General features: G+C 49.2%; 1 protein-coding gene across 3 annotated transcripts in view; it reads right to left on the reverse strand.

The window, feature by feature from the left end:
* Positions 1-12593, reverse strand: part of LOC126578121 (zinc finger MIZ domain-containing protein 1) — an 81880-nt gene that overhangs the window by 8097 nt on the left and 61190 nt on the right. For all 3 annotated transcript variants that reach the window (XM_050240408.1, XM_050240409.1, XM_050240407.1), the window contains exon 3: positions 355-417. The gene's annotated coding sequence lies outside the window, so the exon portion shown is untranslated. The remainder of the gene's footprint in view (positions 1-354; positions 418-12593) is intronic.

The raw sequence follows: 12593 nt of genomic DNA on the forward strand, positions 1-12593 counted from the left end.
CCTTTTGCCGAGATGACTCGCAGCGAGGGCGCAGAACAACTAATTGTGTGGAACTGAACTGATTTGTACTTGAACAAGCAAGAATAGTTGTAAAACACAGTCACAGCTTGCTATGTGATTCCATGTGTGGTGTCGCGCATGACTGCTATGATTCAAGATGCTGCTTGCAAGAAGAAATGCAAATAATTCATATCGCATATTCGGTATCTTTTTGGCAACAAATAATGTTCCAGCAGTGTTTTAATAATAGCGGTCCTGGCAAAATCAGGAGATTAAGATCTAAATCAATTTTCTTAGTTATTGATTTGCAGTCCGTTATAAGGAGTAATTTAGATCGCACTGACTGCTACTTACTGTTCGTGATCGAAGAATCGTTTGGGAGCGACGGGATTCCGGACTTTCGTTTCAATCTCCGTTCTGTGAAGGACAAGAGAAAATGGTAGAACGTCAGTACTCGGGAACATTTTGGTTTTCGAACGAACAAAGACAAGAGACTCCCCGCTCCTTCTTATAATAATAATACATTTTCTTCAAACGACATCGAACGTCATCAAACGGCACGCCAAAAACTCCCGGAACGAGTGTGGAACGGAAGACAACCTGTCGAACGGAAAACATGGCGAGCAGAAGAAAAAAATCCTGCCACCCATTGGCCCCTGGAAAATCCGATTTGGAGGGAAAAGGTGGCGTTTGCAAAAAGCGGAATCGGGGGATTTGCATGCTGCTGATGCCGTTGCTGGTGGTGAAGCATTTGTTGTGAGGGCTAACGGGCGCGCACACACGGCATTAATCCACTCTCGCTCGCTTATCGCGCTCTCACCACCCCGCTGATTGGTGGTGATGGCGCTGTGGTGGAGGTATATTTTGGGAGATGAGAAGCAACCAACCAGCATGACCAGTGGCAGCACCACCAGTACATGGCCGCCATGGATGGAAGGGGGGGGGGGGGGGGGGGGGAAGCGAATATTATTTATAAATTAATTCGAGATTGCGAACGATGGCGGACGAGCAACCACCACCATTACGCCTTGTCCGTGGCCCTCTTTGCTGCCTCACCGAGTCGACAGGTCAACCCCAAACGCGTCGATGGTGATGGTGGTGGTGGTGGTTGAAGCACGGAAACGACGGAGTGAGACCCCCGGATGGTAATGAGGGCACCATGGCGGACCGAGCCGCACTTCACATTGCGACCGTGGCCGGAGGGGGAACAGGGAGATGGTAGCATGTTGTTTTGGGGTGTTGTCGTTCATGAAATTAATTCAGGTTAAAAGTGCCGTCCGGTCGGTCGGTCGGTCGGTTGGCCGATTGGTCCGCGTGGTCGGTGTGCGTGTGACCGCCGTCCGGATTCATGTGGCGTCCGCGATGGGCGCTTAAGGAGCGCACGCGTCTCTCTCTCTCTCTCTCTCACTCGGCGTACTCATGATGATGGGGTATTTATGATAGGGTGCTACTGCTGTTGCTGCTGCTGTTGTTTTGGCTGACTGACCTCAACAACGCGGAGCAAAGAACAGAGAGAAGAGCAAAAAAGGGGGTGAAGGCGGAAGTTTGATTTAACATTTTTGTTCTGTTTTTTTTTGTTTTTTGCTCGTTTTCAAGCTCCATTTATATCGCGCACTTCTCCGGAGGACAGACGGAGGCCAGTTCTTCCAGTAGGAATAAGAATTGGAACGCTAGTTTCTCGTAGCAGAGGTGTTGAAGTCTGCAGACCGCGATCGACAGGCTGTACTTCAGTTCTGTTGGAAACTTTTACGGTCACTTATAAAGAGTTGGCTACAAGAGTTAAACAACGTGTGCAATGCATCTCCCCGCGGGTCAAGCATAACGATAACTACACAATCAGAAGCCCCACACGTTCCGCTCACGGGAAAATGCGCGTTCTCGCGCGAGCATTAAAGCATTTTGCGCGCTTCGAGCAAAGGGGTTCCGGTCCGGAGTTTGGTGTTGAAACAACATTTAACAGCATGGCTCGAGGGATGGAGAACATGGTGTTGCTGGTGGTGGTCAACCAGTCGAACTGGAAACAGAACATCCGGAACGGCAACAATCCGGTGGTACGAGGTCATGTGTGGTGGTGGTGGTGGCTTCGGTAATAATTTTCAATCGATTTCCTCTTTTATTATTATCGCATTATCACTACCTGAGGGAGTTCGCACCCCACCCACCCTCTCGGCACAGATAAGCACGGGTGGTGCAGGCAAATGAAGTTGGCAATCAAAAATACAACAACACAAAAAAAAAAACCGACCGACCGCCAGCCACCCAGCCAGTCAGGAATGTGGCTATTATCCTGTGGCTCATATGTATTATGCTGGCTGGTTGGTGGCCAATGGGGTGGCTGGAGGTGAAAAACACCCCACAACAAACGGCACACAGACACACAGCGGCGCGGAGTCACATATCGGGAGCATAAATACATAAATGATGATAATGCACCAATGCTGCACCTTGCGCAAGGGGAGGGGGGGGGGGGGAAGGAAAGCGAAACCAGGGGGTGCGCGCCAGCATTAAACCATTCGTGTGACAGTTTATGTTGTGTGCGAGTTAATGGAAAAGGATGGTGAGTGGGTGAAGGATGAAAGGGGATGTTTCATGGGGGGAGGAGGTTTGCACCACACCAAGCGAAAATTATCCGCCGAAAGTGGAGTCGATTTATTGCTCCACCTCGGGCACTGCTTTTTTGATGATTTTGGGGGAACGTTTTCACAAAGACAAAGAAAAGAATTGACGCTACTAGGTTCGTCCTTTCGATTGGTAGTGCCTGCTTGTGCGAACAATAAAATGCGAAAGTTATAAAAGTCCTTGAAATTGATTTCCTCTTCTCATTTAAAGCCTCCTGTTGTTCGAGGGAACACCACAGGACCTTCTACAACGGACACTCCTCCCTTTTAACGCAGAATGCTGCGGTGGTGGTCGTGGTATTTGAAATTAGAATTTGATTTATCGCACAGCAAACCGGAACCACAACAATCTGCATTCCCACTTGCATTCCTCCTCTCTTCTAATCCACTTCCCAGGCATCCGACTGTCCGACCAACAATCCGGTGTCCTGTTGTTTAATAAGTTCCTCGTAGCTACAGGCACCTCTATTACAATCCACGAACCCACTCGCACACCCATACAAGTGTCTATAGTGACACTTTTTATGGTTTTCACCCCTTTTTTGGGGGAGCAACGAGCTCTCCAATGATCCAATACCATCAATTCTGCCACTTTCCAGCTCACCATACCGCGGTTGTAAATACACCGACAACGAACAGACACCAGAGGAAGGATGGTTGCGAGGGTGGTGCTGTCATGTGTAGCAGTCCTTTTCATAAAAAAAAAAATCTGCACCATATTTTCATTTCACCACATCCGAGTGACCAGAGGGCTGCTCGCCATTGCCATGGTACCGGCGCGGCCCGTCCGATGTGAGTGAGATGATGCGGTTGTGATGATGGGGTGGTGATGATTGTGATGTAATTTAATGTTGGAAAATGTTAATTATAAATTATACATTATTCGCCCCGTGGTTTTGACATTTATTCGATGCGTGCGTCGTGACAAACAGGGATAATGTAGCCACCACCACCTTCGGCCAACTTGCTGTTGCTGCAGTACCGAGCGATTAGTGGCGCAGCAGATGAGGAGAGAGCAATGGTGACAGATTTGTTTCTCACTCTCTCCCCTTTCTGGTTGGACATTTTTCCAACCGCCAGTACATATTACGGACTCACTCGAGTGTGAACAAAATGGCGGCAAAGGATGGTGGTTCATGTTGTAATTCCGCGAAACACATTGTTCAATTAGCATACATAGCATCGGCGTTGGGCATACAAATAACACTGCACATCGCTTGCAGTCGCGCCTCAATTGAATTGTTTATTGATCTGAAATGACCAATTACCGGTTGGCAGGTGGCAACCGGTGATTTCTATCCGTCACTGGAGTACTGACCAGGAGGAGCTAACTGTCGTAGCTATCACCAAACAGTGAGAAAGGTTGGGCTGCGTTTTTATGTTTATGTGTTTGTCAGCTGAATCGAGAAGCTTCTTTCCAAGCACGTCAGCATGTCCTCCTCACTCCGTTACAGGAGCAACAAGTACCCGCAGCGAAACGAGGGTTAATTATTATCTTTTCTCAACTCAAAAGCGGTGGGCGAATGAGTGTACCCTCGTTGATTTCCGGAAACGCGTTTTCGTCCTCGAACGCGCTTAAATGCGTGTTGATTTCCCTCCGGACAAATGTCAGCCCCTCGCTCAGCGGGTGAGGTGAATTTAAACCAACGACGACACTCTCCTCGCCACCCTCTCTCCGTCGACACAATCGATCAAACCGTATTATGTCCTTTTTGGCCCGAGCCATCCACTCGCACAACTTGGAGTAGTGTTGGATGTGGTGCTGGATTTTATTATTTCAATTTCGCCTCAAAAGACTCCCGTTTCCCTCCCTGGCGTTTCACTTCTCTGTCTGATCATATCCATAATCCGTCAATTCGTTGGTGAGCGTCAGGACGTTCCAGCGAGCGAGGACGTAACAAGGACCGGCCCCTTTTCCCCTGGTGGCATTATGGTAGTACTAAGGGTGGCGTATGGTTTCACATTATCTTTGATTATATCCTTGCACCACGAACACCACCACAAGAACGACGCCGGAAACAGTAATGCCACTCACGTATTCCATTCTCAGCGCTCATCGACTCACCAAGCGACTCACTGTTGAGCCGCGGTGCTAAAGAATGGTGAGCATTGCGAGGCCTACTACAACCGCAGCAATGACGCATCATGATGGTGACGCCAGCGAACATGTTTCGACCTGTTCTGTTCCAAGGAAAGCATAACTAAAACGCGATAATAAAAGTGAGCAAGAGGGCTAAAAATGGAGAAAAAGAAGGCGAGAACGTAGCAAGAACGAGATGCTGGAAACTGGAAGCAAGTCAGTCAACGCACTAGCGAAGACGAGGTAATAAAAAGGCATCTCATAAAAGAATGGGTGCGCGCTAGTCGTTCATGTTGCACAGCCTGGCAAGTTTAGCCACTTGTGGCCGATGCGAGATCGCAGCGCGGTTTCTCGGCTTACCCAAGAACGACGTGTGCCCTGAACGTACGCACACACATGCGAACGATTGATCGAGTGCAGTACTTACACACCAGAGATCTTTGAGATTGCCTGTAGCGATCTCGCAGCGATGGGTTGATAGTGTACCGATGGATGTTAGTTTGGTTTGGGACAGGGTTCGAGTAGGAAGAGCAAGCCACACACCTCTTCTTAAGACCAAAACAAATAAACGATTCCGAGTGATTTTTAAAAACAGTGTTCAAATGGCGAATATTCCCCTAGATCTGTCGTCACGGAAGAAGATGAGAAAAACAGAGGTTCCCAACGAAGTGTCCTGTCCTCTGGACCTATCCAAACCAAAGCACAAGTGGAATTCAGAGAATCCGCCTAACAAACCACCTACGGATCAGGTGCAACCGACCATTCAAGAATCAAACTTTGCCAAGTGTTCAGACCTGTTCGCCAGAATCGCCACCTTCCTTGGGACACCCGAGACCGCGGTACATCCTGATCTGAAAAGCAGTTTTCTATCCATTTGGGATTGGAAGTTTGTGCCGATCGCCAATCCGGATCCGGCGTCCCGTATCTTCGTGCTCGGTACTGGCGGAACGGAAGTGTTTTGCTTTAACGCATTACAACCTGGTTTTAAACCGTTAACGGCTGTGCCAGGCCTGAAGCTACCACGATATACGCTACTGTACGCCGAGCTGGTGACGGTGCTGCAAGGCGAAGGTTCACAACAAACGCAGCATCAAACGCTGCATGTTATCGACGCATTAATGTTGGAAAATGTCGATATCAGTCAACAATCGCTGCACCAAAGATATGCCAAATGCAACCTGTTTGTCGCTACGCTCGGTAATTCCCACTCGGTGCACATGAAGCCACTCTTCGAGCTACACAATCTGCTGTCGTTCTTCGGTGGTACGAAGGAGTTCCGTCTCCGAGAGGGAAAACGTCGGCCTGGCTGCATAGTGAGTAACGAGCCACCGGTGCGATTCTTTGTTCCCCATGGGTTGCTGTTGCTGCGTGACACCAAACCGGGCGTGCACCGTCATCTGTCGAGGCGAAGTAATCAGTTCTACTACTACAACGCTATGGCAAAGTTTTCGTGGTTTCCAGAACAGCCCGCGATGGCCACATTTGAGGAAACGTTCCGAAGGCGTACACTGTGGACGTGGGACTTTGAGATATCGGCCAGCGGTTCAAATGGTAGTGGTAGAGCGAAGGTATTGCGACACGAGCTCTGGGATTACATTCAGAGTCAACTGCCAGTGAATCAGTGCCATTGACACACGCGGATAGACTCTGTTGTCTGTGATAACGTTCATTTGTTTTTAAGACATATTTATAACTATTTATATTCGTTTGTCCGTATCGGATGCTATAGCGTTGCGATCAATCGATCGAGGATGAGAGAAAGTGATGATTATAAAAAAAATAGAATAGATAGTTACAAGGTTTAACACGCTACGAGAAAGCGAGAAAATAGTGTAGACTCTTTCGAAAAAGGAAGACTCTAACCATTAGAGATCGCGCACAGGAGTGTGAGTGATATGAGCACACCTGGATCGAGCGTCCAGCTCGGGGCCAATGTCTATTTCGGCAACGACCGACGATCAGTCCTGTCGACAGGACTGTGCGATAGAAGCGTACGATGCGCCACTACGCGAAAAGGAACGTGAAAGACTTGATAGTGATCGTGAACCGATACGTTAGAAGTGGTACAAGTATTTAAACCAACCACAAGTGATACAAGTATTTATGTGCCTTCATAGCAATAGTTATTTATAATAATGGCTCGTGAGATAAAAGCAATAAATGAGTGAAGAATATGAAGTAACAATGAATCATCTGGACGTTTCGCTTACTAAGAGCATCTGAAAGAAAAGAAGCCTTTTATTTAAGAAAACCATGTTCCAATGCTGCCTTGGATACATTTCATCCCAATTCTCTTTCTCCCTCGCAATAGCATTCTCTTCCTCTATAATATCACCGAAGCAACAGCCAAGCAATTATGCCACATTCGACACACCCGTACAGCTGCATATTTGTCGAATGATCGTGCGAGTTCCACTGGCGCACATTCATTCTAAGCGATCAGCATATTTGTTGTGTCTCAGTAAACAAATCAACGCTACGGTGAAGACGACGACAAGAGGTAAGAGAAAAGAATAAGAGAGCATAAAGATGACGCTTACGTTGCGCTCGTCATTAGACGTCCAACTAAGGCGACACCGAGAGCATAAATTATGCTATCCAGGCAGGCATAACGTTGCTCAGTTCTGTTGTGTGTTGTTTTTCGTGGGTTCTCAATTGCTCGATTAAGCGACGGGAAAGGTTTGTCGTTAGCGATCCCATCTGGCATGCTGCGGTTTCGTTCGCGTTTGTGAAGATTTGTTAGCAACGTTATTATTAAAAATGTGCTGACTGTGAAGATTCCTCATAAATATACCTCCCTAACTGTTTCAACCAATCGCAGCACTTGAAATTGTTATCAAATATATCGATAGCCACGAAAATCCGAATAATGAAGGGTGTTTTTGTATCTGTGTGCAATGGAAACAGACAGACGCACACCCAAACAAAACACAGACCGCCATTCAGCCATTCAAAGCCTACTATAAATGGTAGAGTTTGACACTTCTTCTCTACCGTTCTCACTGTGTCTCTCTCTCTATCTCTGTTTCTCCCTGACCGCATTTTCCGCACTGAAGGACATGTATAGCAGCCATGGCCTTGCCCCGTATATTCCCTGTGCTGTTTCTTCGTGGGCCACTCACTTATAGCCATCACCTCCCACCTCGTGGCCAACAGCGACAGCGAAATCGATGGAAAATGCTCTCATTTTCCATCGCACGAAAGGCCCGCGAGGGGTCAGGGGTCGTCGCCGCAACCTACTTGTGGCCGGTCGGTCGTCGCAGGGGTGAGAGTGTTTGATTAATTGAAGCGAATCCCCCACGTGGACAATGAGGTTCGGGTTTTGGGTTGTTTCGCGGTGAAATGATTATGTTCCTGTCCGGCGCGAGTATTGGTGTGCGTATCCCTTTTCCGTTGTCCTTCTGTTGGTTTTTTATTGTTTGTATTTTTATCATTTCCTTGATTCTGCTTTTTCCCCCTTTTCCAAGGATCATTGTCTCCTATTCCTATACAGGATCTTGTCAAAAAAGGAGAAGTTTCTGAAAAGATGGTTCTTGGTGTTACAAATTGTGAGCCATTAGCACGAAGCCCATGGATGCCTCCGTCGTCTAATGACAGAAATTAGTCCTTCAGAACTGTCTTCAGCAAACGGCTCGACGTCCTACAGGAGCCTTTCTTCGGTCATTAATAATTCGGTGAAAGGTTGGGGTTTCGCCATGTTTCGGTTCCTTTTCATCGCCCCCTGTTTTTTTTCACGTCATCTTCACCCTCACCACCCCCGGGGGTTCAAATACAGCTGGATAACTGGAAGCCAAACAAAAGTGTTGTTCTTGCGTGTGTTCTTTCCCCCATTTTTGCCTTTGCCGTTTGTTTGCCGACGAAATCACACTCCACGACGACACCGACAGTTCTTTCAGGCTGCTCACTCGTTCGCTTCCCAACAAGATGCAACCCCGAAGCAACCCCTTTTTGCTGACCATTCACCTACGTCATTTCGGGGTAAGCAACACCCTCTCGAGCGAAGTATCCGCACAGAATGGCTTCTTCGGTCTATCCATGACACACCATCGACCATTCCGCGCTTTCCCGTTTCCCATTCAACCATGAAACCGGTCACACTTATACACTGTCACCGTGTGGCGTGGTGGTGCGCCCTAGATAGCACGCCCGGGGGTCAGCACCGTGCAACAATTACCCGCAAAACGTCGTCGTCGTCGTCGTCGTCGTCGTTGCGCAGTTAGCAGTCAGCGATGGTGAAGCCAGGGGGACAATGAACAGAAGCAGAAGGAGCAGCAGCAGATGTAGGAGTTGGTTTGCAGTCGATTGGCTTCACAGGATGAGTCACTCGCGTACTCGCCTTTGTCCGCCAAGCTTATCAGCTTCTTGCTCTTCTGCGCCTCAACTCTCGGCGCCGCTATTGCGTCTCGGTTAGTGTCTGCGGGGGGTGGTGCGACAGTTCGCTTGGTTGCATTACTTCAAATATTACTTATTAGGTTAAGGGTGGCGCCACCACCGGGCGGGCGTCAGTCCCTCGGATTGCTCTCAAGGGTGAAAAAAGGCCACTGCTCTTCTCCTCGCGTGTGTCCTCAGAGCTCGGTTGCTGCTGCAACAATGTTTCTCTCTCTCTGTCTCTCGAAAGTCCTTACCACCCTCGGCATCTATTATTCGCTGTGATAACTTGTTGTTCGAAGCAGAGCGTCCTGTCGAGACACAATCATCGGACGTCGGTCGCCGTCATCATCATCCGACCACCGACCAACGTTGCCAAAGGACGACATTTATCATCGCTGCGTGTGGGTGTGCTGCTCCCTCATGCTGTGTGTCCTTGGGGGAAAGAAGCATCAACGAGAATACACAGAAAAGTGGGTTCGATGGCAAGCATAAGGATGGCATACGGGGGTCATACACTTCATGGCGCGTGTCGACGACGTGAGGAACCCGACGCCATCCTCCTCCCCCCCCCCCCCCTCTGAATGTCGCTCCCGAGTGGCTTGCTGGCGCCTGTCCTATTTTAAGACTGAGGGGTGGATTTCGGGAGAGAGTTTTCGATTAAGTAAATTTGTGGTTTCCAGACAAACCTTTTCTCCGGACAAGTCGGTTCCAGTAGCAGCTCTCATCACTTCATGCGAAGATGATGATAACTCCGTGATTCCGAGGTCGATTCACTTATGAACCGTGCCGCCAGCCGACGGACAGGCAACGGAAGATGGATCGATTTTCGAATATCCTCTACGCGAACTGTCGCTGCTTATGGCCGCGAGAGCTAATGCACACTGAGCTACTGCTGTGCCATCCTTTGGTCAACGATCAATCACGGGCTACAGCCGCGCCTCCCTGAGTGCTACCCCGGGGGCAATCCATCTTCGGGGAGGTCCGGAAGGAGATAGCGAAATCTAGTTCCGCGAAACGATAAGATACTCGCTCGGTAGGGAGGCCGGACATAATCGGTGCGCGTATTGACCGATGTAAAAAATCTGGTTTGCCCCCGGGGATCTTCCTGGAAATGGCCATTTCTCTCCGTGAAAACTTTGTACGGGATTGGAACGATGCTAGGAAAAAGACTAACATGCAAAGACTTGCAAAGGTTTTCGGTATTTCTTCGCAGTTTCTTCGTATCCTGGGCTTCCAAACGAACGGTCTATCCGAATTCCCAGACAACCACCAACACCTTCCTGGCACAAGGCCTTGTACCTCGAGTGCTCTCCGGAATGGCTGCTGTTTCGATGGAATGTTCCAAACATTCCCGGAAGACCGTCCCAAAAAGGTCCACACTGATGTTACAATCAAGTGAGCCTTTGGTGTTGCCATCGCAACAAGGTGCTCCCAGGAACAGACGCTGGCCAGGCCGACTAGATCATGCCAGTCCACTGGCACATCTGAAGCGTTACCACAAAAACTCAAGCTGCTGACGCGGTTGACGTAATGTTTGCTACTAGAATTCAACCACAAAAGTCAATCCAAAATCCTTGGCTCCTCCAGGAAAGGTGAACGATGGGAGTTCTCTATATGGAATATATGCAATCCGACGAGTCCAGCCGACAAGTCGATGGTTTTGTTAGAAATTCGACGAACCTCGGCTACTCCAAATGATGGCCAGCCATCGATCCCGTCCACGGACCCGTGGACAACCAAAAATGAACAAACGCTGTGTTCGAAACGGAAACAGGAACGGTCCACATACACGGGCACGCAAATACATACAGGAGCACCAGCACAGGAGCATATTGCTTGTGACGTCGCAGTGGCATTTTGTGCCCAAATCCCCTTTTGCTACTGCCGGGCTACTGCCCACGATTCGAATGCCACTGGATCGTTCTAGCATATGAACGAGTCGTCCACCCTCTCACAAGCCCTCCTCCCGCCCCCCCCCCCCCCCCCCCCCCGGGGATCCATGAAATCGAACAGCAACATCGTACACCGTGTCACAACGTTACTGGAAAATAATATTTGAAGTCCAAAACGCGTCCCCTGGAAACACACATGCACACTCACATCAAACCCCTCGCAGCGATTGATGGCCGAATAGAATCCTGTCCCGGTCTTCTGGTGGTGGATCGGATTTTTGTTGCCATCCCCCCTCCCTCTTCCACCCATTTGTGGGAGTTGGAGCTCAGGTCAGGTTCACAAAATATTGCCCAAAGCGATCACCGAGAGTGGGAAAGAGAGAGAGAGAGGGTGACAGAGAGACACCGGCGACAGCAGCAGGGAGCAAAAGGGGATACAAATGGTGAAAACGCTACCGTCATGGACATGGAGCATCGTGCAAAAGTCCACCGAGGGTTCATCCATGCACACATACTGCTCTGAAAGACCACACGACAGGACCAACCATCGCCAGCAGTCCAGCAGTCCACTCGTCAACTCCCGGGGTCGAGAGTTTTGCAGCAAGTCTTATCTGGTAGCCATATCCCTTTCCCCTGTGCGCTCTACACCTTCCCGGGTTCCGGCTCTTCAACTTTTTACAGAACCGGGGGGGCACTGGAGGAGAATATGGAACTAGTAGGAGTTTTCCAGCCAAGGGTTTTTTTTTTGCTGTTGCTGTTGGGTTTTTGCTCCCGCAGACTGTTAGTTACTGGACTGAACTGGTCTTGTGAGAGAGAGAGAGGCAGTCCGGAGGTGGTTTGGAGCCTTCAGTGGTCCAGTACACACCCGCAGAACGGCCAGTCCGAGTTCGAGAGACCATGGTTTGTCCCGTATACACACTCTCTAAATGGTTTCGAGTCGAGTCGAGACGGAGGCCAGAAGCAACCACGGTGGGGAAAGCCAAAGCGGGAGCAAACAAACAGCAAAAACGGGAACGACGAGCAGGAAAACTCTGGTGGTGGAAACGGCGCAGCCACGAGTGTGGAAGGGGTCTGTGAAATGAAATTTCCGTTCCGGTCCGCTATGGGCACATTGTTGGAGAGTTGAGTTTTTTTTTGTTCAACTTTGCAAAGTTTGGCAACAAAAAAAAAAAAAAACAGGACGTCAGGAGGAAGATTGCGAATCCCTTTAGTGGGAAAGATTAAACAGAAACAGAGCTTAAATGATCGAAGACAATAACACACGATGCACTCGGCACAGAGTGGTGTTTGTGAAAGAAACAATTTAAGGAATATGGTCGATGCTGTGGAAGCTCTGCGATGCTCTGGAATTCGCAAATAAAGGAAAACGGGAATGGACGGTGGACGGGATGGACAAGAAAATTGTTTCTCAGACCTCGGACCAACACGAATTCTTCGTTCGCTCGCTGGGAAGTTCGCTTGAGAGCAGCATGCGCTGGAAGTTGCGATTTCTGTTGCTGCTGCTGCTGCCCCTGGTTGGCCACACAGCTAGTAGCCATCGCTTGGCGAAGGATCCTGGAACCATCTCTGGGCAGTTTCCTTTCTCAGGACCAACGAGTGCTGCGCCACCGGACGCGAACAAAACTCAATTTC

This window comes from Anopheles aquasalis, chromosome 3 (assembly GCF_943734665.1).
Source record: "Anopheles aquasalis chromosome 3, idAnoAquaMG_Q_19, whole genome shotgun sequence".
NCBI classification, from domain to species: domain Eukaryota; kingdom Metazoa; phylum Arthropoda; class Insecta; order Diptera; family Culicidae; genus Anopheles; species Anopheles aquasalis.